Source organism: Sturnus vulgaris, chromosome 1, assembly GCF_052056855.1.
Source record: "Sturnus vulgaris isolate bStuVul1 chromosome 1, bStuVul1.hap1, whole genome shotgun sequence".
Lineage (NCBI taxonomy): Eukaryota > Metazoa > Chordata > Aves > Passeriformes > Sturnidae > Sturnus > Sturnus vulgaris.
Window position 1 is genome coordinate 126,491,465 of NC_142243.1, and position 25,399 is coordinate 126,516,863.

General features: G+C 42.1%; 1 protein-coding gene and 1 long non-coding RNA gene across 4 annotated transcripts in view; one reads left to right on the forward strand and one right to left on the reverse strand.

The window, feature by feature from the left end:
* The window catches only part of LOC106849833 (uncharacterized), a 31,337-nt gene extending 19,795 nt beyond the window's left edge, over positions 1-11,542 (reverse strand). The window contains exon 1 of the long non-coding RNA XR_001402663.2: positions 11,284-11,542. This is a non-coding gene — a long non-coding RNA (uncharacterized LOC106849833). The remainder of the gene's footprint in view (positions 1-11,283) is intronic.
* The window catches only part of ZFHX4 (zinc finger homeobox 4), a 150,149-nt gene continuing 133,913 nt past the window's right edge, over positions 9,164-25,399 (forward strand). For 2 of the 3 annotated variants that reach the window (XM_014870702.2, XM_014870705.2), the window contains exon 1: positions 9,164-9,544. The gene's annotated coding sequence lies outside the window, so the exon portion shown is untranslated. Of the gene's footprint in view, positions 9,545-11,738; positions 12,107-25,399 lie in introns of those variants that run through there. The other variant, XM_088176450.1, reaches the window with a different exon arrangement.

The window sequence follows — 25,399 nt, forward strand, 5'->3', positions numbered from 1 at the left end:
TCACTTCATGTGTGTAACCTAAAGACAAGAAGTAAGTCTAAACATAACTCCAGCTGTGTGTAAAGCAGAGAAAACGTTTCAGTCAGTATGGAAGAAATTAATGAATTATATTTATTCCTCCGGCTTCTTGAAAAGAATTGTCACAAGACCTAAACAGAAGATCCCAATTAATGAAACAAAGGAAAGTTTAGGGCCACTTAACCTGGAACAATCGTTTCCTCTGGTTAAGGTTTATATAAAACCCAGAGCAGGCCTGAAATGTCAACTCTAGTGGTACCCTTTGAAATCCTGTTTTATTCCAGCACTCACTACACACACTAAAGCAAATCCTTAAACTGCAGGCTAAGTGCATGTGGCCCAACCAGGACCATACAAAGGCGACACACGTAGCATGTGTCACAGCCAGCAGCACATGAGTGACTTCGCCAGGGGGGATCCCTCATCTAGATCCCACTCCAGACAATCAGGACACAGCAAGGAAAAAAAAAAAAAAAAAAAAGAAAAAAGAAAAAAAAGAGGGGGGAAGAGGAGGAAAAAAAAGAAAACAGCAAGAAGAGCCAGACGCCAAACCCCACCTCCTGCCCCAGACAAACAAGGGCAGGTAGACTGGCTGGGAAAGCCGGGCACCTCCCGCGGAGGGGATGCTGCCGCGGCCAGCGGGGCACCCGGCGCCCTCCAGCCCGGAGCGGGGCGCGGAGCCGGGCCCTCGCACCTGCCGGCCCGGCGGAGGGGCCGCGCCCCCGCCCGCCCGGGCCGCCCCCGCCGGAGGCGTCGCTGCTGCCGCGGCGGGCGCGGGGCCCCGGCGGAGCGCTGAGCCCGGGGCCGCTCCCGCTCCCCTGAGCCCGGGGCCGCTCCCCGCGCCCGGGGCCGGCGGCGCTGCCGCAGCGTGCGCGGCTCGGGGGCGCTGCCCGGCGGCGGAGGGAAGCGGCCGCTCCGCATCCCCGCGGCCGCGCCGGGGGCTCCGCGGGGCTCCACGCGCCGGGACCCGCCGACACGGCGCGGTGGGAAGAGTGGGGCGGGTAATGAATTCCAGCAGGGAGCTCGAGAGGAGGCATTTTTCAGAGATCTGCCATATTTAACATTGACCACACTAAAGATGTTATTAGCGACGGAGGGTGGGGAGGGCAACGGGGGATGCGATAAGGGAAAATAGATAATGACACATAATCCAAACCAGAAGTTTGAAACCAAGTTAGTCCGCTGAAAAGAGCTCAACTTTTTTTTTCCTCTCTCTCTCTCTCTCTTTTTTTTTTTTTTTTTTTTTTTTTTTTTTTTAATAGGTTGGGACTGAAAGACGGGGAGATAAACTTGTTAAGGAAAGAAATATTCCTCTAAGCAACCGGGTAAACAAAATAGCTGAAGTGAAACAGTGAAGGAGATGGGGGCAGGGAAATGCAAAGGACATACTACTATTTAGAAACCCCAAAGGAAATTGTAAAGTAGGAAATGAAAAGGAGGAGGAGAAACATTTCTGTTGCAAATTAGAGGGAATGAAGAATAGTGGGAGAAAAGGGGGAAATAGCTGCAGAAGGTCTGAAGTAAAGCACCATTGAAGATTAGCCAATGTCTAAAATATTTCAACTGTGGAAAGAGCGTGATGTGCTCATCCCTTCAGCATGGGTGTGTGAAAGGGAAATGAGTAGGGATAATTACTAATATAGCACATGTCCGGAGGAACCAATCCAAAATAAGAGATAAATTTGGCTGGTGAAGACAGACAGGAAAAAGGCTGGAAGAAAACTTAGCAGTACTGATACCCGAGAGGAGAGGAAGAGAATTAAGAAGGAGAAAGGTTTCAAAAGTACAGGGAAACTTAGAGAACCAGCTGGACCGGGAGGAAACAGCTACGGCAGAGATGGGGCGAAAGAATTTGAGAGAGAAAGAGAATGGGAGAGATTTAGGGGAGTAAATATACCTGGGAGAGGGAACAGTTGGAGCGGATGGGAAGAAGGAAAGCAGGAGCGGAAAACTAGCAGAGAGGGAAGGAGGGACAGAGGGAGGGATGTGGGGAGAGAGGGAAGGAGACGGAGGGAGGAGACAAGGGCTGAAGTCTCCCAGCCTGGGGAAGGTGCAGCAGTGAGTGAGAGAGAGCTCACTCGGAGGGTTAGGTTAGATTTCCAGAGCTCTTAGAGCTCATCGACCAGACCGCTGGAGTCACTATTCAGCCCGAGTCCCAAACACACGCCTCACTAACTACTTTACAGCCACTTTCATTGATTTTCTTTATCAAATAAACATAATACCCGTTACAGCAACACTTCCTCTTCGCGCAGCCAGAATGCCACAAGCTGATTGCTGCATTTCTCCGGCTTGCAGTTCCCCACCCTCCACCCCTAAATAAATTGTGTTCTTTCACTTAAGTGGTCAAATACATTATTGCTTGCACAATTTTTCTGTAATCTGGAAGGTACACTGCCAGCTAGGCAAATTGTTTAAATTATAAGGTAAAAGGTCCCCCTTCCCATCGCCCTGGTGTGGAGACAAAATTTTCCCCCCATAAATTCAGGGGTAGCTTATATATTTACATACTTATTTACCGCTATTAAGAGGTAACTTAATTTAAGGGGTGATGTCAAAGAGAACAGTTCTGCCTTAAAAACTGCAGGAAAAAATTAACGCAGTTTTACCACATGCACCCAAACTGTCACTTAATCTAAGCATTTCAGCCTCAGATTTCAATTTTATTTAAAAAATCCCCTAAAAGTATCCCCCTTCAAAAGCTGTTTTTGAACCAGGCTCTTCCATATATGTCAAAGGGCTGTTGAATTATTCATTATTATAATTACTATCATCATTGTCATTATCCCTTTCCATGTGGAAATAATTTTATTATCGTAATTTGATATCTGAAGAATTTCCTGTTAGTCGTTTGATAATAATTTTTTTTTCTACTGAAATGAAAAGTTTTGTTTATAAATGAGAGAAAAATATTTTAAATGCTTTTATGTTTACTATAGATTTCCGTTTATCTAATCGATTGGAATGCCAATAAATCGATTAAAGGTTTAGTGTTTTACAAACAACCATTTTGTGCTTTTTGATTTTACGTTCTGAATGATTTTAATAAAGCTAATGCCTTCTCTGAGCGTTTGTTCACCCTAAACCTAATATTCCATCATTTCTACTATTTACAATTGCAATTTAAAGTGTTTCTAATGAGAAAAATAAACACAAATAAAAGAAGGAAATAATCTGATGAAATTACTTTGTGCCAGTGATCAACATATTTAGGCAAAGCCCTTAAAAATCTTGGTGAATTATATGCGATCATACAGTGATTGCGGAATATTAAATTAAACTTAGATAAATCCGCATTGAAGGAGGCAGCACCCAATCCTGAATTTATTTCCCATTTTCTATAACAGCATCACTGCGCTCCTCTCTTTGCAATGACAATGTGCCAAATCTAGGCATTTTGAAAACATTTTCCATATGCTTTAACTGGAGACTGATAGACAAAGAAGAAAAGGAGATGGTCTTTTTCTCTTGAGGTATATTTCCTTTAACTTTTCCTCCAACCTTTTCTGATCTTCATCATTTTTTAAACAAAAGTTTGAAAATCATTAGGACCATTTTTTTCCTTTTACTTTTTTTTCCTTATTGCATAATCAATTCCTGAATTGTGGGGTTTCAGTTATGCTTTAATGCAGGACTATAGAACTGTCATTTCTATACCTTGGCGGACAACATTTTGGGGAGAAATCATTGATTCATTTAGTTTTCGCTTGCTGCTTTTTGCAATTAAAGATGGTTTTAATTATACTCTTTTTTTTTTTTTTTGTAAGTCAGATCAGATGTGCTGCTTGCTTGCTGGAAGGTTTTTTTTTTTTTCCTTTTAACGGTGCTTTTAATTTATGTGTAGTTTTTACGGATAACACAGAGGTGGTGGCTTTTATTTAGCTGTAAAATCCACACGTTTTCTTTGAAAACTTGGCTCCTTGGGCGAAAATAACTTTTTCTGGTTGCTTTATAATCGCTGTTTGTCGCAGAGGTAGTTTAGCATATTGTCTACACAACAAAGATTCCTGTTTTATTGGCAGTGTGGATTGCTGGATTTAGGTATAAATATTTCATAACTTTCCTCTTTCTGCAGTAAGATCGGTAGTTTTATTGGCTTTTTCTCCTTTTTGTCTGTCTTTCTACCAGAACCGTTTTATTTCTGAAGTCCCTTTTTGTCCTTTTCCAGGATAGAATGTAAAATTTTTCCCTTGGATATATCACTGCTGGAAATATGCTCTTGGGCTTTCTGGAGGGGATGGGGGGGAGCGGTGGTAAGCGGTCGTTTTCCTTTATTTGCATAAGAGCTGGTGAAGTGCCTGTGAAGTTGGTGAATTGCTATTGTTTGGGGCTAGTCCTGACTGTTTTTGTTTATAAACACTGGGGTGGTTGCCGGGAGGGGAGGGAGGTCAGAGCACTGTCAAAGCGCTGACCTCTGAAAGCCCAGAGGGCGCCTGGCTCCTTCACCCTCTCCTTTCTCTCTCTCCCTCTCCCTTTTTCTCTCCCTTCCCATCCAAGGCCAGGAGCTCAGGTTCAGGGCATTTAATCCCCGCGATCTGCCCAAGAAAGGAGCTGAAAAAGGGCTGTTAAGGCTCCGGAGGAAACGCCGGCAGCAGACTTAGACCTGGAAGGCTTTTATTTATAGTAATGTCCGGGTGCGCGTTTTTGTACGGCTCCAGCCAAAATAATAAGAAGAAAAAGCCAATCGGGATCGGCACTATTTAGCTGAAAATCTCAGCGAGATGTCTATACTATTCGGCTGTGATTTTTCTCTAAGGTCACTGCTCGTTAGACGCACTTTCAGTAGGTGAATGCCAAATCTGGGGCAGTGAAGGCAGAATTGAAATGCAGTTTGTTATTGTTGTTTTATTTCTTTTGCGAACAAAACTTTCCAGGAATCAGAGCGGGGATTTTTGTTTTCGTTCCCTCCTCCCTCTTCTCCTCGCGTACCCCACCCCGGACCCCCCTCCCGTTTTAAGTGTGTAGTGGAATGTTTTGCGGGGGGTGGGGGGTGGCGGGGAAGAGCGCTGTAAATTAACAAAAGATTTGTATACATGATATCTGCAAAGAAAGAAAATATTAATAATAGCCAAACGCTTTGGGTTCAGAGTCAATTTCATCTCGGGGAAAAAAAAAAAAAAAAGTACAAGAGATTGCTATCAGGTTTAAGTATGTTTTGAAAAGAAGTTGCTGAGTTAAACAAAAATGTTAGTTAACACACTGCCTTTGTCAAATAGCCCCCGGGAGGAGAAGAGACAACAAAAAGGAGAGGAGGTGGGGGCTGGGGATCTGAAAGTGTCTGTAGCTCAGATAAAGGGTCTGTAACACTGAAATCTTGTAATACCTCGTTTCAAACTGAGCTCATCTATAGACTTAGGGAACGCAGTAAAAAGACATGGATCCCCTTTCCCTTGGGTTGGGGTCTGGGGAGAGGAGAAGGTGGGGGAAGGGAACACTTATTAGGGAATTATGTCGGTTTATTAAAGAGGGGAGCGGCTATGTCTGTAATTATGCAGATCCTTGTGCCCCTGTGTGTCCGCAGCGCAGATTTAGGGAGTGAAATGAGCTTGACGGGGAGACGTGGTGTAACAGAGCCCGGTTTGGGCTACGATTTCTTTGTCTATTAAAGAATGGTCAGTGTCGGGCTCTGGCCCCCACCAGCTCCGTCTCGCCCAGGCCAATAAGTTTTCCTTAGGGCCAAGGCTGGAGATGGTAAAGGACAGAAAAGGCTGAGGGTTTTTTGAGGTTTGTTTTTTTTCCCCTTCCCTTTCTTTGAAATGTAACGTCACTATCAAGAGCTTTTTGTGGTTTCAACAGGAGGCTCGAAAAAATCCCAAAATATGTAACGGTGCCTGCAGGAGAAGTTCGGAGGAGGTGGGCGGGGGGTCCATCGAGACCAGAGGAGAGGAGCTGGGAGGTTAGGCGAGACTCTTCGGGGGCGATCAGCTGAGCGAGAGAGGGAGGAGAGAGGGGAGTGGGAGCGGGAGCCGGGCCGGGCCGGGCCGGGCCGGGCCGCGCCGCCGGGAGCCGCCCGCCGCCGCCGGGAGCCCCGCACCGCACCGCGGCCGCGCCGGGTCCGCCTCGCCCGCCGCCCCCAGCCCGCGCTGCGCTCCGCTCTTATCACATCCCACAAACCTGCTGCTGCTGCTGCTGCCTCCCGGAATTAACCTTCTTCGATTTTTCCTATCTACGTGGCGATCCCCGGGTTCCTTCTAAACTGTTAACATCCCGTAGTGCCTTTTTTTTTTTTCCTACACCCCCCATCCCCCCCTTGATAGGTACTATTTTTAGGGAGAGAGAAAGTGGGAGAGACAGAGAAACAGAGAGGTTTAAAATGTTAAGATGGACAGTAAACAGTGGCAGAAGAAACCCTGAAAAATGTGGACTCTCCTATCGCAATTCCTGCCTTATTCCCCCCTCCTTTGTTCCTTAGCTGTAACTCAAGAAGACCATAAACCTATATCCCCCTCCAAGACGAGAGAAAGGGGGGAAAAATCTACAGCCAAAAAAGAATGACTTGACTGTTCTGACGTTTGGTGTTTTGACATTAATGACATTAATGATATTGATGTTTCACCAGGAAAAAAGCACTAGGAATAAAAGAGGTGGGGGGAAGTGCAGGGGGGGGACGACTTTAAAACTAAATTATCTTCGTTTCCTTATTCTTCCGTGACATTAAGTATACGTGTTTCTTCACTTGAATTTGAAATAGATGTATTGTTCTCAGGTGTTTCTTCATCACATTGTATTTAATTGTCTTCAGTCTTAGGAAATGTGTTGCCATCCTTCAGGCATGTACTTGAATGGACAATGCATCCTTCTATCTCAGAGTCCCGTTTCATCTACCATTTAAACCTAAAAGCCCTCTTTCCATCATACTCCCTCAATCTGATAACTGTAAACAGGTTTCAGAGATTTCATTTTCAGTCTTTGTTTGCATTTTTTTTTCCATCCTGTAAACAACAATGCAGAATGTCCGTAGTTTCCTTATTACGTTCATTGACACGGCGCAGTGCCTGTGGAAATCTGCATACATATGCTCACACCTTTTTTCATTGATGAGCTGGTGCAATGCATAGGTGAGGCTTGAAAAAGCACCAAAGTTGCTCTCGCTAACCCTCCAATGCCCCTGACTTTTCCCTTAAGTTCGAATCTTGAAGATTTTCCTGAAGTTTAAAGTAAGGTTTCTCTGTATTGGGGTAGGGGTCCTCCCCTGCTTTTTTTGCAGATTCCGATTTTTTGAATAGCTGTACTGTCAGGCTGGCGGTTTGTTATGGGGTTTTTTGGGTTTGGTTTGGTTTTTTAAAATCCTTTTTTTTCCTCCCCTTTCCAAAGACTTTTTTTTTTTTCTTCCTTCAAAACTGTCAGGACCTTCACTCTGACCTTAAACATCTGCTTTTAGACACACGGTTCCCTGACACTGGCCTGTGCTTCCTTAAGGGCAGCCTTAATTCATCATCAGGTGGGGATTTTCCTATTAACGTTAGTTCCAGTACTTGCAAAATGTTCTCTTGGAGCAGAAGGTTTAGGGCCCAGAGAGGTGTATATTTCTGCCATCCTGTTTTTGCTGGTTTGTTGTTGTTGTGCGTGTGTGCTTTTAATGGAAGGTTGTGATAAAACCTTCCTGCTGGTTTTCAGTGTTTAAGGCCTAAGACAAGGTTTCTACGCATATCGCAGGAATCACGAACTTCAAAGGCATGTCAGCTCTAAGGTTACGGTTCACCTGCGCGGGGTCCTTGACACTGTAAATATCTCCTGCATGTAACTGTGACTTAGTGACCATTTCTGGTACACCCATTTCTGGAATAGCATTATCAAAAATCTGCACGTGTTCCTGCGGTGTGTTCGGATGCTCTTTGAATAGTCATGTTTTTATCTTCAGTAGGGGGTATTTTAAAGTATGTCTATTCCTAGTTTTAGTTAATTATCTTTTAATGAAAGTGTCAGTCATATTCACATCTGCAGTATTAGGTTAAGATAATTAGATTTTCAAATGAGAAGCAATCTTCTTAAATCCCACACAGGAAAATATTTGTAGAAGATTCCGATTTATAATGACATCTGTACATTTTACCCTACTTTTCATCATAATAGTGTGCCCCCCTCCCCCCAAGAATGAAATATGTCTGGTAAAATATAGCAGATAAAATATTAATAAAATATCAATACTTGCAGGGAAACTGGAAGATGATGCATGTATATGCATGAAACCTGTATTGTATGCAAAGAGACCCTTTCCCTGGCTGATATTTACTTCATTTTGATAAGAATGTTTACAGTTGATATTGTATATTCTGTAAAGGCTTTTCTTTTTACTTTGTTGGTATCTCCAAGCAATTACATGGTGGTCAGCAAATAAAGTGTGCTATGTTTTGTGTGACTGTGTGCGTGTTGGGTGTATGTGCATATGTGTTAATACGATGTAGGATGTGAGTGTGCACATGTGTGCATTTGTGTGCGTATGTGTAAATAAATCCGTCTTTATCTCTGTAGGGGTAGTTGTTCCCTATCCTAGATATATTACCTTTCCTTTTGCAGATGTATCATACATTCATTAGCCCATTGAAAAAAAGCGATGCAAATTTTTTTTCATTAAATCCCCATTAAAAGAGCAAAAATGTAAGAGATTGTAACAGACAGACAGACAGACAGACAGAAATATCTCTCTGATGCAATAATTAATTTGGAGACCCGCTTCTTTTTAAGTTTCCGAGCAGTTAAAAGAGCAAGTCTGTCACCCTCCTTTTTTTTTTTTTTTTTTTTTTTTTAATTTTCCCTAGCCATCTACTTTGTGTGCCTGTGCGTGTGTGTCTGTGTTACTAATGAAGTTTGCAGACTTGTGTTTGTATCCATGAGCTCCCTTCTGCTGCCCCTTCTTCTCTGGGCTGGCTCTGTGGCTCCCGCAGCCCCGGCGAGCCCCCGGCAGCCGCGGCAGCTCCGGCTTCTCCGGCTCCGGGGCTGCGCGTCATTTGCAGCCCGGAGAATGTTGATCACCTCACTAATTACACCTCTCCCTCTCCTCTTCCCTCTCCTCTCCCTCTCCCTCGCTCTCCCTCTCCCTCGCTCTCTTTACTCTCTCTCCTCTCTCTCTCTCTCTCCCCCCTCTCTCTCTCTCTCTCTCTCTCTCTCTCTCTCTCTCTCTCTCATTCCCAGAGTGCATATCGGGAATAGACACACAAAGACATGCGCACTCAACTTAATCAGCCATTTTTTTAAACAGGGCTAAAACGATAATAATTAGCAGAATAAAGACATATCGGATTTTCATTTCCTTTCCTCCTTTTCCCAACCCCTTCACAACCAAACAGCGAGACCGCGGTCGGCACATGCTTTAACAACTCCCGGACCCCAAAGGACCGCTCCATGCCCCCCACTTCTTGCTCAATCATTTTTATTTTCACCCAATAAAGTTGGAGGATTATTTTTTTTTATTATTTTTTTAATGAACCTTCTCTCGTTTACTTGGATGTGATCAGCTGTTAAGTAAATAAAGCAAAACAAAAAAGAGAGGCGAAGATCCAGTAGGAACTGCGAGGGGAAATGGAAAGTAAGTTTTTTCTTTAACTTTTATTGAGTAGTTTGTGTTAAATTTAGGTCGAGTATCGATTATCTTTCCAGGCTGATCTTGCACAATCTTTGATATTTCGCTCTCGCTCTCTCTCTCTCTCCCCCTCTCTCTGTGCCTCTTTCTCTCTCTCTCACATACACACACACACACTCACATCCCCAGATCCCATGTACCTCTCCCCTCTCTCTCTCCCCCCTTTTTCTGCCTGTTTCCCCACTTTTAGGTACAGTATTTGCTCTCATTTCGGAAGGAGGGGCTGCTTTCTCTCTCCCTTCTTTCTTTCTCTCACTGCCTTTCTCTTTTATTCAGGGGGTTACGTTTTGTTTGTGTATTTTTTTTGTTTTGGTTTGGGGCTGTGGGTTTCTTTTTTCTTTTTTTTTTTTTCTTTTCTTTTTTTTTTTTTTTCCTTCTCTTTCGGGCTGTAACTTTCAGATTAAGTGGAGGACCTTGCTCGCTTTGCAGAAGAGGTTCGGGGGATGCCCCCCACTTTTAATTTCGCTCTTTTTTCCTAGGGAGCTCGGGGAGGGGGGGAATACTGTCAGATTAGGGAAGACGTTACGGCTGTCAGAAGTCATCCCTTGGCAGCCCCTTTAGAGCTCGCACTGTTCTTTCGCAGCTTGGTCCCCCCAAAACTTTGAGGTGCCTTTTGAAGACACATTCTGCTCTCCCACCCTCCTTGCCTCTCCTCCTCATCTCCACCCCCCTCGGCCTCTCAAACTTTCGCTTTCGGGCGAGGGGGGGATGCCAGCAGGGCAATGGGGACCCTGACTGCGTGCGTGTGTACAGGAGAAGGTTGTGGGGTGCTTTTTGCCCTCTCCTCCCCTTCCTTCTGCCCCCTTTTCCTTTGCAGGTAGGTTTCTGAGGAGCAGAGGCAGGGTGGCCGTGCGGGTGTGTGTGTGTCTGTGTGTGCGCAGGGGGATCGCTGCTGGCTGCCGGCTCTGGCAGCGGCAGGCAGGGAGAGGAGCCCGTTAGGAGCGCGCTCTGCGCTCTGTCAGTTTCGCCGCGCGGCGCGGGGAGGCGGCCCGGCCCGGCTCGGCTCGGCCCGGCCCGGCTGGGTTTGGCTGGGCTGGGCTCGGCTGGGCTGGGCTGGGCTCGGCTCGGCGCGGAGCGGCCCCGCTGGCGGGGATGTGGAGATGCGCGGCTGCCGCTGCCTGCGGGCGGCTGGCGGCCGGGCGCCGGCAGAGCCCGCGGCGTCCCCGCCGCGCCGTGCCGAGCCGAACCGAGCCGCTCCTTAGGAAAGGCTCTCGCGGGCACGGTCGGGGACTGCTTGCAGCGAAGCCTTTCTGAGGTTTTTTGAAAGGGGAGTGGTGGTTTTGTGGGACAGGCGCCCTTTTTTTTTTTTTTTTTTTTTTTTAAACCGAGGGCTAAGGTGTATTTAAAAAAAAAAAAAAAAGAGGCAACAGACAGAAAAAAAAAAAAAAAAGAAAAAAAAGCTCATAAACAGCGAGCCGCAGTTTGGTTCCTGCTCTAACTGCTCGTGCCAGAATCAAGTGCATCCCTTCCCATCACGGCGGCTAATGGCAGACGCGTCCCTGCTTTCCCGTCTTTCCTGACATGAAATTTCCTACAAAATTGCTAATAAACTTTCCCCCCATCCGATGCCAACTTACGGCGGTTCCCCTCCACTCCTCCCCTGCTGCATCTTCTTCCCCCCCCACCCCCACAGCCTCCCCAGCAGCGGCAGCAGAAAACACACGGGTTGGTATTTCTTTTGTTACCTGCGAGCCGGGCGGCCGGGGGTCTCTCATCGGCTGCTTAGGGCACTGGGTCCAACCGAGAGAGGAGCCACATCAGTCGGGTTCAGCCTGTTTCACCTCAGCGCCGTCCCGAGGAGGCTTTAGCCACCATTCAGTAACACACCCTCCTCCTCCTCCTCTTCCTCCTTAGGTACCAAGGCAGAGATCGCAAACATAACACCCCCCTCCCCACCAAAAAAAAAAAAAAAAAAAAAAAAAAAAAAAAAAAAAAAAAAAAAAAAAAGAAGCCCAACCAAAAGACAACTTGCCAGGCTGAAGATGGTGGAGATTTACATTAAGCCAGACACAGGCAGGTTCACTCAGGAAGTCTGACCATCCCGTTTTCTGACAGTTGCATTTCCTCGGCTCCATTCCGTCCTCCTTTTTTTTTTTTTTTTTTTTTTTTTAATTTTCTTTTTATTAGCCTTGCTCCGGTTTTATCAAGGATTATGTAGTTGGCAGGAGGAGAGCGAGAGAGTGGAAAGAGAGGGCTCGGGTGCTTTTAGGGTGGCTGCTGTGAGGGTGTTTTTTTTTTGATGGTGTATTTTTTTTTTTTTTTTCAATCGTGTTTCCCCTGGATTTGCAGTGGCTCGATCCTTAGGAGCGGTGATGGAGTGTTTAAAAAGATCATATGTAGCATTATATTTTTAGTTTGGTGGTGGATGGATGGAAGAGGTAGTGAGAAGCCTTTGCAGCCCTGCCTGTTGTTGGTTAGATTGAGGCAGAGACTTGGCTGCGATTGGGACGCGACTGTGACATGGGCATCGATCGCTTCCATTGAGAGCAATGCAAAAACACAGCCTGGGTATGTAACACTCTCAGTGCCATCAACACTTGTTTTACTTTATATTTACTGGCAAAACTGACAGAACGATCTGGAGTGCTTTTCTTTGGAATAAGGAATACAAACATTTGGATGGGAAGGTGCACAAAGAAGATCGTGGAAATAAACGGAGGGTTGAAGGTTGGGGGATGTGGGGGGGGAAGAGCCTTAATCATCATTGCTCCACTTCCTATTCAACTGCCTGTATTTAAGGAGTTTCTGTCTTTTCTCTACTGGGGGATCCTACTAAACTGGTTGAAATGAAAAAAATCAGACTATCAACCTTGAGGGAATATCTGCTAGTTTTCAGGGTTTGCGGTTTCAGCCGGTAGGAAGGCACACAAAATAAAAGATGGCTAGCCAGCTGTTTTAACCTCTTGCACCTGGCTCCAGAGCTGAGGCTCACCAGGATTATTCAGTTATTCGTGTTATCTGTGCTTGAATATTTATAGTGTACGATCTAGAGATCCACACAGTGCATTGTAGCATCTCTTTATCCTTTAGTTGTGGGCTTTTTGGACTTTGCCAACATAAACGTGTATTCAATAGTTTTCATTTTTATGATAATGAACATAGAGGGTCAATGAAATATAGAGGGAAAAGTCGTAAATCTGCAAAAGTGAAACCTACCCAAGGAACAAAGAAAGGTCAGGTAAACCATCTGTGTAAGTCACAGTAATAGTACCTGCTGTTTGGTTTATGCAGTGATACTGCTTTATTATTCTCTAAAATGGAACTTATCCGCTAGATCAAGTTAAAACTGAAGGAAAGCTGTTGAGATGGCAAACGGCATTGCGTGCATCTTTCAGGGCGACAGATGTGTTCCTTGATTTTTGAATAGTTTAGGTTTATGTGTGAAGATAGTGCACCATCAAAGAACATATAAAGGGGGCTGAGAAAAATCACTGTTTAATATTGCAGAATTTACTGCTTCCATTCTGACCATGAGCCTAAATTTACACAATGAAATTTGATTATCTCTAATAACAATATTAGATCCTGCACTGGATGGATGGGAATTGAGGTGGTTTTGTTGATTGCAAGGGTTTAATGTTGCATTTCAGAATCTGATGTGGTTTAGCCTCCCTTCCATTAACTGGAAAACCCCTGAGGTTTTACAATTATTTCTTAAAGATAATACATTTAAGATTGCATTGGTAGGCTGAAGAAAAGTCATAAAGGCAAGAAGGGAAGCCCTTAATAACTCTTGAGATTCAGACATGTTCAGCAGTTAGATTGGCTCTGACTTCACCAAGGGTCGACAATGTGTCATTTCCATGAAGCCAAATTGCCCTCTGCCTATATGATATTAATGTGCAAATCAATATTTCAGGGATTAAATTTCCCTTCTTCATTTTTTATGGTTTCTACCTCAATAAGTCTCAAGTCTATTAGAAGAGGCTGGATGATTTAAAATCTTTCACTGCAGAATGGCTTGTCGTAGCCTTGTTTCACAGACCATTTTTTGGATTTTCGTTATAAAAGACTAAAGGCATTCCAAAGAAGTTGATAGTCAATATAGGGACATGCTCACTGTTGTAAAGCCCTTGTTCGATTAAGAGCTAAAAAGGTATTGAAAATATAATATATATGCTTATATAATATATATACATTCTACTGCTTTAAAAATATTGTGTTAATCACCTATTGATTTATTTCAAAATCAATTGAAGCTCCTTTCTTATTAGTGATTTGTTCAGCATTCTTCAGCCTTGTTGTTAATTTTCTTAAGCAGCATGCATGAATTAATCTGCTGGTAGAATGTGTTTTGGTGTCTATTTGAAGCATATTTAAACCCAGGCATTTTTACCTATGTAAGCTAAGTGGCATGAACAGTTCAGTATTGTGGGGGAACCAGGAGACTTTGAATTCAGCATTGTTGTAATGAAGCTAAGGGGCGTTTTGCAAATATTTTATGATTTATGCTCATATGCTTATCAGTAATGTTTATTGAGAGTTTCCAATGAATATTCAGGATCAGTTAAAAATTAAAATGGAGCTATCTGATCTAGAAGGAAACAATACATGACAGAAAATTTAAGTCAAAATATGAGGTTGTGACTTTATCACATAATCTTGGGAAGGCCCTACTGTCTATCATTTAGTGTTGTTTTATAGTCTTAGACCATCTGGACTAGGTTCCGCACAGCTGCATGAATTTCATATGTGATAGAACATTTTTTCCATTCAGTGTGAAATGTTCCTTCCTAAAAACGTACACCAGACTCGCTTAATTTAGTCTGCTAAAAGAAATGCACATGAAAAAGGACAAAAGGCTCTTTAATCTCTGCAAGCTGTTTGTTTTTCTTCAAGATTCCTGTCTGTTTGGGTTTGAAAAGTCATGTTTATTGAGCAGATGATTCTGAGGTGTGACATTAAGATAATATATGATTTTTGTGCTAGTTTCTGCTCTCCTAGTTAATTTGCAGATCTACTTTTTATGCCTGTCAAAACACAGTTAATCTATTCTTATTTACAATTAATCTCAATAAAATTAATCTTAACTATGCCTTAGTCAGTAGCTTAAAATATCTAATTATATTCAATTAACTGCTGTCATAGTAATTAACACTGCTTAATTGCCTCTGCATATATTTATGTAAAGCTCATTAGTTACTGCTTGCTCTTTTTTCCTTTTCTCATTCCCATTTTTGTGGATCTGAGAGCATTGACATAAAACCCAGTCTAGTTTTTGACAATTCGGATCTTGAAGACCTGTGACAATGGCAATACATGTGTTTGTGACCTCTTAGGTGGGTAAATATTTGTGTTTTCATATGCAAAAAGGTCACCAGAGCTAGGTCTCTAAAGCACTTCCAATCCAGCTCCCTCCACCTCTCGGCCTTTCTCCTACCCCACCACATACAAAAATGTTTTCTAGCCTGTTGATAGAAATATGAGAAGCCAGGTTAAGCTTTGTGTTTATAAATGAAGAGCTTTTCTGCATCTGCCTTGCGGCTGTACCCAGAAGGCAGAGCTTTGCTACTCCAAATTCATTCAAAGGGTTAAAGACTTGGCCAAGGTTCAAACTGAGAAGCGCCCAGGGAAAGTGCATGTGAATATGTACAAGTTTCATGTAATTAGTGCTTAATTATATTAACATATGCAAATTGTCAACTTAGGAGCTTGTTGAGCTGGCAAAGATCAGCCAGGCACAATTGCTGTATTGTTCTGAAACAATAATGGATTTCAAGTTGGATTGTGAAAACACATAACTAGCTATCTAATTTAACTCATACCATGGTGAAATTTCATTAGTCTCCATGGAGACTGGTTTAATTGTGCTGACTAATGTTCTGGGCTGCAGAGTGTCCTAAAAAGAAAACGTTGTTTGCCTAATCCACCTTACAATGACACTTGTTTGTACATGTTTCCCTTGTGTGAGAATTTGCATATGCAAATAAATAGTTTCTCTGCCCCATTTGTCATGGCTGTTCATTACCCATGAAGAGGACATTGTTACTAGGCTGTTACTGAGTCTCCCAAGACAGGATAGTGTCAACCAGTCCAGCCACATTCTTTCATAATTTGTTTCTGATTAATAGACCAGAGTGAGGCTCATTCTATTCAGGCCTCTGCAAAGGGAAGGTCAGTTCTGTCACTGAAAAGAGTTTCCGCAGCAACTGAAGTTTTTTTTTCTCTCCCTCTCCCTCCCCCCTCGTGCTTTGGCTAAAATAATCATATTTAAAATAATGTATTCTTGCTCTAAGGAATACCGCCACTAATAATCTCTAGTTTCCTAAAGCAAAAGATAGGAAAATAAAGGAGATTCTGGTATTGGAATATTAATCCTGTTTTTGACAGAAAGGTAAACTGATATAATTGCTTTTCAGTCGAAGGAATGGGGGTTTATACAAGTGTGAAAGCATCGGAAAAGGATTAGCATTTTTTTGCATAATGAAAAGCTCTGTTGAATAGGGCACTGAATGGTTGACTGAATGACTGAGATGAAAGGAAGATGAAAATGCAGGCTCCTCTTTCTTTATGCCTATGTTCAGCTCTCCCTAAAGTTATGTTTGTCCAAGACTTGAGAAAACAAGCAGAAGCTCAGATTTTAGCAAATTGCTAAGATGCCCTGAATTTACATCATCATGCGAAGTAACACGCACAAGACTAGTGCAGCGAAAGGATAAGAAACACAGGTTTGTATGGAGGGGAGCTCCAGGAACATGACAGGCAAACCAAATATTGACTATTGGGTATCAAGGATTCCCAGCACTTTGCTTGGGGGAAAGAAAGAGGGAGTACAGGGGCCAGCAGGGAGGGAAGGAGCTGCTTTAAAAGTTGCCAATGGAAATTATGCATCAACACATAATAATCTAATAAAAGTTTGGTATTCAAGGAAGCAGGGTTTAGTCAATATCTGTTTTAATTATTAAACTGTTTCTCCTTTGGAAAAAGTTATGAATTCTGACTCAGTGCTAAGTGTTTAAGTGCTATAGGAGCCTTGCTGGGGAAAAAATTACTCTTTCTTTGCTCGCCTTTGAAAACAGAGAAAGCTTACCGAAATAGCAATTGATACATGCACATAAGGAGCGGGGCGTTCGGTGTGACTGTGTCAGCGTACTCAGGTTGTTTAAAACATTTGGATTCCTGTAGATTCAGGTGGCCAGAAGGGCCCTGGCCTCCTCCTGCAATCAGTGCTGGCCCCCTCCGCCTCCAGCCAGCGCAGAATCAGGCCCCCAGCCAGGGCTGCAACTGGTTAGCTGTTGACAATGTGATCAGTGCTTCTAATTATGTTCTCTCAACAGTAATTAGGGCAGTTAAAATACCATAAGTGTTGAGCCACTTTTGAAAGTGGGAAGTGGTTCTTTTGTACGTATGTAAATCAAATGCAGTGTGAATAATTATTTGTATGTGTGCATATTAAATAGGCTCTCTTTTTTATCAGGTCAACATAATTACCGATTTAGAGCTACTGTGGAAAACTCTTGGTAGTCAGACTAAATATGAACTTGTTTCGGGGATTTTTTTCCAGTTTGCGGAGCATTTATTTGTGAATGCTTGTTAGTTCAGTTTTGGGCTTGATCTGATAATATTTAAACGTTGGAGATGCCTCTAAGAAATTGGGATTGCTTATGGATAAATGAATCAAAACTGTAAATGCAGAAAGTGCTTGGGAAGAATAGTCCAAAAATCCTCTTTTTTCAAAGATAAAGACCTGGGGGTTTTAGAATGTTTTGCTGCTTACTTTATGAAATTCCTTAAAACTTCTTTGAAAGGAATATGCTTAGGGTATGTCTTTCATTCTGGGAAAAGCTTATTAGTGTATTTCTATAAGCAAAATGTGTTAATTAAAAAAATAAATTAATTTATATTTTAAAATATTGTTAACCACGCACCATGTGTTGTCTCTGGCAAAGTTCCAGCCACTGTAGAACTGGATAACACATGGGTTAATAATAACTTATGTGATGTCTGCATTCTTTCTGAATGGGCAGAAACCCAGCATATTGAGATTCTGAGATTCAAGATTTTTAAAGAATAAGATGTAACACAAAATGTGCTTATATGAACAGTTGCACAGATAGGAGAATCTAAGACATGTATGAGCTGCTTTTACCAAAGAGGTATAAAAAAACTAGTAGGTTTTTTTTGGTAGCTGTTGAGATTTGTTGTTGTTTTTGAAAGGGGTCATAAACACATGTATTGATAGCAGGATTTTGAAGACCTCTAGAGATAAACTTGTTTTGCATAAATAAAAGCAGGAAGTTTAAGCTATAATACATGTCACTCTATTCCTTTTTAATAGTCACTCTAAAGCAGTTTTATACCAGTATTTTCATTATTATTGCAACTTTTGCCATGTTCCAAACTAACCAGAAAAGTTTGCACCAGACTGAAATATGGCAGACTTGTTGAGGAATTATGTTTTCAGCTTAAAAAAATATTCTGAGGAATGGTTGAACTAAGTTATATGGTCAAAATAAAAGTTTCCTGTATCAAGACACTCTGTTTTATGTTCACATTACTCAGAAATGGCTTTCAATTAAAAAAAAGAAAAAGGAGAGAGAGAGATGTATTTAGATTGTAATTTGTCTGAAATATATTTGATTTCCTTTTTTGTACTTTTGAGAAAAAATTTAAAGACACACACATAAACTGGGTTCTCTATACAGACAAATCTAGCAGACTTTTAATATTCACGGTGATCTGATTGGTTATCCCCGCTCCTAAGAAGGTGTTATAGTCCTTCAGGTCAATAGTTCACAAAGGGCTGTATGTACATGAAAGACCATGGTGACTCTGAAAACAAACATATACCATATAGGTTGCAGCAGTGTCTGCAGAACAAGCGATGTGCACACTATATGTACATTTAAAACTGTATTTAAACAGACAAACATTCTGTTTCTGCAACAAAGAAATACATACAGAAGGCCTGGCTTGGTGTGTGCCTATGACACGTAAAACCAAAAGAACTACATTCTTCCCATTCACCCCAAATTAAATTAACAATTACTGCCCTGAAATTAGAAGAATAATATGGGTGCAAAGCTGGCAAGACAGACAGTTTTGATATTAATGGGAAAAGAATCAGGCCTGTAGTTGCCACTTGACAATAATCCCATAAAATTAAATTCGAAAGGTTTCATCTCCTCTTTTTGTACTACCACTTCCATTTTTAAGGAAGGCGCCAGCAGGTCTGTAAGTAAGAGGTTTTCCAGAGAGGCTGGGGGGGGTCAATTCGCTTCCTTTTACCAGGTAACAGCAGAGCTGAGGCTCTGTGAGAGGCTGCTGCTGAAGGCTTGCTCCTCCCTGTTTTGACACTGAGGCTGCCTTATAAATTCACCTAATCTGAGATGACAAGGCACCTGTCACTGGTAGTGCTCCAATGTTTGGGGCACTGATGGAAACCTGGAATAATCCCAGTGTGTTGTTTCCAGACTTGTCCCAGAAGATGGTAGTGTAACAGATAAGAATAATCTCTTTTTCATGGCAAAAATATTACTTCTGTCTATGTGTTGGAAATGGTCCTTTGATATTTGGTATTCGGAGGACCAGAGCTTTCATAACAAGAGAGGGGAAAAAAAGTCCTTGGATTTGCCAGGTGTTACATGATGTTTTCAAATGCAAGTGGTTTGCCTGCTTGAGAAACCATGGCTGTCCACCTTTAATTAAGATTCTCCTTGTTTACCACCTAACACTTCCCATGCCTTCCGCACTCCAGAAAATGAGGTTCTGAGTGAAAAGTGGCTTCTTAAACAGGGAATTTATTCCTGTGGGTTTTATTCAGGTCCTTTTCTGTTTTGTTTTGTTTTGTTTTTTTAAATTAAAATATGGTTATTGATTTTGTTTACAGCACCAAGGGTTTAAATGAAAGAAAATATAACATTTCTAAAATAAATTATTTAGTTATATGGCATATGTCATCCCTCAATCTCACAGTTCCTTTGAGTTTTCACAAACTGTTCACAAAAAAAAAATTTTTCTTTGCCACTGCAGTGCAGTTATCTCTGGGGTGGGAAGTGCCACCCTATGGACACAAAACCACGAGCCACTCTGCTAAAACAAAGCAGCGTGCTTTGGGACTTCTTCCAGCAGGAGTGACTGATTTCTGTAGGGAAGAAAAATATGATTTCTCACTGAGTCGTCTGCCAGTGCACTGGGACAGACATTTCGGTTCCAGTGAAAGGCATCACTGGAGTTTTAAGTCCTAACTGGTCCGACCCGTGGATTTTTCTCTCACTTGACGGGCGGTTTCCGCAGCATTTTTGCAGTTTCCAGTTTTGACTGAGGGCCTGTTCCAAAGTCCAGCGCCTCCTCATCGATTTCGCCAGGTTTGCATCAGGGCCCTGCAAAGCAGAGCGTCATCTGCCGAGGCACCCGCCGCAATTCCAGCAGCCGCAGGTCAGCGCTGCCAGGCAGCCGCCCCTGGCCCCGAGGGCAGCGCTCGCTGAAATCACAGCTTCTCCCCGAGTGGGTGGAAAGGCAGCCAGAGACAGCGGAGTGAAAAAATGTTACTATTTAAATATAGCAGAAACTGGGAGCCTGACAATAACTCAGCTACTACAGAGTCAATTCAGCCATCTGGAGATGGTGACATGTCAAAAAGGGGGGGGGCGGGGGGAAGAAGAGGCATTGTGAGGGAGAGAGAGTACTTAAAAATGAAGAATTTCATTCCATGTTGAAACCTATTCTCCATGCAGGATACGGCTTTAATGTTGAACAGCATAGCTCTCTGAGTGGTTTTGTGCATCAAAGACGTACATACTGAAACACCTAGTGTCTTGCCACAGCTGGATTCTAATGCTCCCGGACCAGACCTGCTTGGCCCAGCACAGAGTTTACTGTTGAAATTAGTTTGATTTTCAATGTTATTATTATTTAAAAATAGATTTTGAGGCTGCTTGAATTTTTAAAACACGTTCAGTGGTAATGATTTATAAACATTCTTGATTTCAGCTGTAGCTGTACAGAAGGGTTGAATCTGCTCTCAGCCTATTTTTTACATGATTTTAATAATTGGAGGCAAATATACGGCATATCTTTTAGGTTCATTTAAAAATCTATGCAATTTAAACAAATGCTGAATTGTGTAATGGTTTGTCTGGGAATTACTTAGGCTGCAGAGCATAATAATATTTTATTAGCTGTCATTTGTTTTCAAGGAAGAAAATGGTGATTTTTATGTTGTGTGTTATGTGAAAACTTGGCACTGAAACAGGACAGTCCCCAAATGTGAATTTCTTTAAAAGGTGGGACAGTAGTTGCCCAAAAGGTGAAGACTTGAGAAAAACTGGGGTAGGTCATTTCTTTCCTGAAATGAAGCAGGGTACAGATTAGGAGCCATTAAGGTTTGCCAGGAGTTGCTGGTCATAGAAGCCTGTTTAAGTGCTCACTGTCAACAAGGAAATCATGGGCAGCACTTAAAGTGGCTCACCTCTGATTTATTCATAAACCTCACACGAGCACTTGGCTTTGTTCTTGCTCTGGTAAGGGGGAACTGATGCCAATAAGAACAGGAATAAAGAGCTTCTTGCATGGTCCAAAAGTGAATAGCACTTTATCTCAAAGCATGACCTTCATTCCCAAGATCTGTTGTGTTACAGTTGACTCTGCTAGATGTGTATTCTCAGATGAATTGCTAGAATACGTTACAACAAATATATACTTTGTAAACCCTCTAGATGTAACAAGAACCATGTAACTGGAACTTAGGTTCTAACTTGACAGAAAGGTTGCGGTATTCATAGGGAGCTGAGCGATTTCCGTTTCAGACAGTGCTTTATGTCGGTGTTTTTAATGTGAGTCAGAAAACAGTGAGCCACAGATTATGTGGCTGTGATTCAAATGAAAATTTTATATTCTTTAAGGGATTTATTTGAGAAACGTATTTTGATAAGAGCAGACACACAGAATGTGAAGTGATTCAGAGACTAAAAAAGAAAAAACAAGTTGACTTTGTTTTTAGACATATTTGATGGCTGCTGCTATATTTTTGTTTCTCTAAAAAAGGCAAAGCAGTGCTCAGAGTCCGCAATGGGGGAAGGGACCTTTCGAAGACGGTCAACTGCCATGTTTGCACTGGGGCAGAGGTTGAGTACAGTTACTTAAATCCCCAGAGAAACATTTAGTTAACGCTAGACTCCTTCTGATCCCATCCGAGTCTGGTTTTCTTTCCTGCTTTTTAATGAAGTTTGTTTGTTGCTATGTTTAGGTTATGTTTTTAAATTCACTTGCATTTTCACAACAGATTTGACCAAAAGAGTCGTAATGGAAGACAGTGATGAGAGTTAATGATACGTCTTTGATAAAGCAGTCCTCGTGTGCAATCTGATCACAGCCATCAGCTCATTTGTCATGGCTGAAGTGAAAATGTCAGGACCAATGAGTGTATCAGTGCTGAAGGGGGCGAAAGGGCTTTTGGAGACACTTTTGTGCTGGGAGTGGGCCATAGCTTAGATGCAGCTCTAGGGAAATACTGGGATTAGCCAACTCTGTGCACAAATCCCTAGCATAACAGAATTAGTTGGGAAAATGAGGTTTGTTAGGGAAAAAAAAATCTGTAGAACTGCTCTAGGCTTCAGCCCAGGAACTATGAAAAGCAGTAAAGCATTTTATTAAAATAATTTTAGCAATATGAACGTGTGCACATTCCAGTGAAAATCACAACTGGTAGCCAACATACTAACACAGCTCATCCTAATTCATTTTGCATATGTCTGTGTGTTTCCTTCTAAAATGAAAAAAAAAAAAAGTGCATTAAAAAATACAATGTTTACAGTTTAAAAGAAGGTTTGATGAATTTGACACAGTGGAAATTTATGCAACATTAAAATACAAACAATTGCTGATGATCTTTTTGCATGGGTTAGTTCAAATAAAATATAGGGAAGGTTTCCCTGCTGTAGATACTTCTTTTCTCAAGGGGTAATTTATAATCTAAAAACATACCGATTGCCAAACTGGGGTTCTGTGGTGGCCAGCCTTTTCTCTCTTTGACTAGTCTGTGCAAAATGCTTCTGAAGAATATCACAGTAGGCAGATGTAGGATAACCTATTGTATATGCCTGCCTTGGCAAGATTGCAAATGGAAATTTTTTAGACCTCTGAAAAACAAGATTTAATATACCTTACAATTTATGTTTTTGTTTTGTTCACATTCATTACAATAACTCTGAATAATTTTGGCAGCCAGTTTCCATTTTTTTTTTTAAATGTTGGTAGATTCATGGTTTCAGTGGTATCCTTCGGCAATGAATCCTACTGTCTAACCCCTTTGCTCCTCTCATCATCAGGTTTTAATTTGTCACAGCTTAGCTTTCTTGGAAACCTGCTACTTGTCTGCTGGAAAGCTTTGTCTTGCTTCCTGTTACATACCTAGGAAGAGCATGGTGCTTTTCCCACTGCGTTGTCCATAAAAATGCTGAAGAGATCTTGATTTCTTTGAGGTTGGGATCCTTCTTGCCAGACACATTCAGCTGGTGTGGAATAGTGTAGGTGTTTACCCAAGTAATCCCACTACCTGCACTACACCAGCCCAGGAGGAGTGAGTGGGAGTGAGTTATTCCATGTCCAGTGCATGGAGCAGTTACTGAGAATTGTCTGGGTACTAGATTTGTGTAGCTGATTGTCTGTCGGGCTACACCAGTTAATAATGGCTATTTACCTGCTTTGCTGTATGCCCCGTGTGTTTGATACTGCAGAAATGGGGGTGTTTTAACTTCCCAGATCTGGGCTGAGGGTGTCCAGCAGGCTGTCAGCACTGGGCTGAGAGCAGTTTTCCCCTTTGTTTGGCGTTGCTATTTAGAGGTGCTGCTGCAAGTTTGTCGTCTTTCCTTTGGTTTTAATGGGAGACTGAGAAGAAAATTGTTATCTCCACTGTCGTATCACCAATCTGGTGGCTGCCACCATTCCACAAGGCCTTGGAGCAGGAGCAGCTCGTGGCAGTAGCAGCACCAGCCCTCGCTGAGCCCTGGATTGTTCGCGCGTCCGCGCTGCTGCTGTGCAGCACAGCGTTCGTCCGGGGTGGAAATCTCTCACCTCCTATTTCTTTCCCAAAACTTGGGCATAAGTTTGGGAGCAGGCAGAACTGGTGCACATGCTGATTGGAGGGGGTGGAGAGGAGGGGATGTGTGGCAGAGCCTTAGGCTGTGGCTCAGGTGCCAGGCAATTGCCTCTGGTCAGCCCAGGCTTCCTCGCAGGGGGCTTGCAGCTAGCATGTGAAACCAGCTCTTGTGGCCATGGGCTTCGGGCCCGCAGCCCTTCTGGGCCTTCTCATGCTGGGAATGTGGCCACAGGGATTAAAGATACCAGGTAACCTTGAGTCTGGCATAAAAATGTGTAATAAAGCTGCAGCCACCATTCTTTAAACCCCAAACACTTCCCTGTTTATGCGTGTCAGTGTGAGTGGCAGCAGTAAAGTAATTTATTTAATCTAACTAGGACTTATCTTTGTTAGGAGTCACCTGCAGATTTCTTCAATTTCATGTACAGTGGATTGTCCTTTTTCAGATAACGTGCTTGTACAACCTTTTTTTTTTGTTTTAATTCTATTGATTTACAATATTGAAGTGATATATCTGATACCTGTTTCCTGCACTTTGACTGTACGTAGTCAAAGAAGCTGATGGGATACTTCCCTCCCTTCCACAAGCCTTTAGGTGTTTTAAATGTATAATTATAATTGCATGTCATTTGATAGCTGCACTAATTGCTGCCAACCATTGTCTGTTTGCACTTAATGCTGAAACCTGATCAACATCCTGCTTTGGTTGATGTTTGGTGGTAAACTTTAATTAACTCTTATTGCATTGAAGAAGAGCTCAGTCTCTGTGCTAACTAATCATTTACCTTCATTATGTCCTGACAGCTCCACTTGTTCCTGGTACTAATAGATACACCAGTCAGTAAATAAACCTGCAAACCTGCATGCCTTCAAGTTGTTCCTCATTGATATTTTGTTGCTTAAAGTATAATGGCAAAAAGATAATTATTTCAGTTAGGTTTGTATCTCTGCTTTTCCAGACACTGATCTCAAATTGCCTTTTTCATGCCAGACAATATAATTTTAATAGTAACTGTAGATATAAGATAACATTATTCCTTCAGCATGGTTCCTATATACATGCATCTTTTGAATCAATACAATTAAGCTTGTCTCCTGTTGGAATTCTTGTAATTATTTTTCTTGAAATACTTTTCCTGTAATGATATTGAAGTTAAAGTAATCAGGTTACTGGCAGATCATGTAAAATTCAACTCAAAATTGCTGGCTGCTTGATTTTAATTTGTCTGACATCAAGTTTGTTTGAAAAGGGATAATATGTGGTTAAACCAAGGAGCTTATAATTATGGTTGACATTTGTTTGTTTATAATGAAATCTAATTAAAGTTCATACATTTTAAAACACCAAAGTTAATTACTGAATTGCTCACTTCACTTATGCACAGCAGTCAAATTAACTTGCAGAACAAAAAAATGACAAAAGACTATGCATAATAAAAACAAAATGCCCAGCTGATCTTGGCAATACAAAACAAATTTGCCATGATAATATTCTAGAAAAAAAAGGGCTTTATTAATAACTAAAGTGTTTAAAAAACATCCTGTATTTTCACTGACCAGTCCGACTTTAATACAGAGTGATATTTAAATGTTTAACGTGATTTACAATACCACAGATTTTTTTTTTCCCCCAGATGCATAATTAGAAGAGTCTTGTAGTCTTGTAAATCTGCTCAAAAGCAAGATTCTTTGTATTTTGTTTCCATCAAGCCTCTTTCTGAACTTATCTGGAGTTGTGGTATCTCCCTGAGACCTGAACTGTT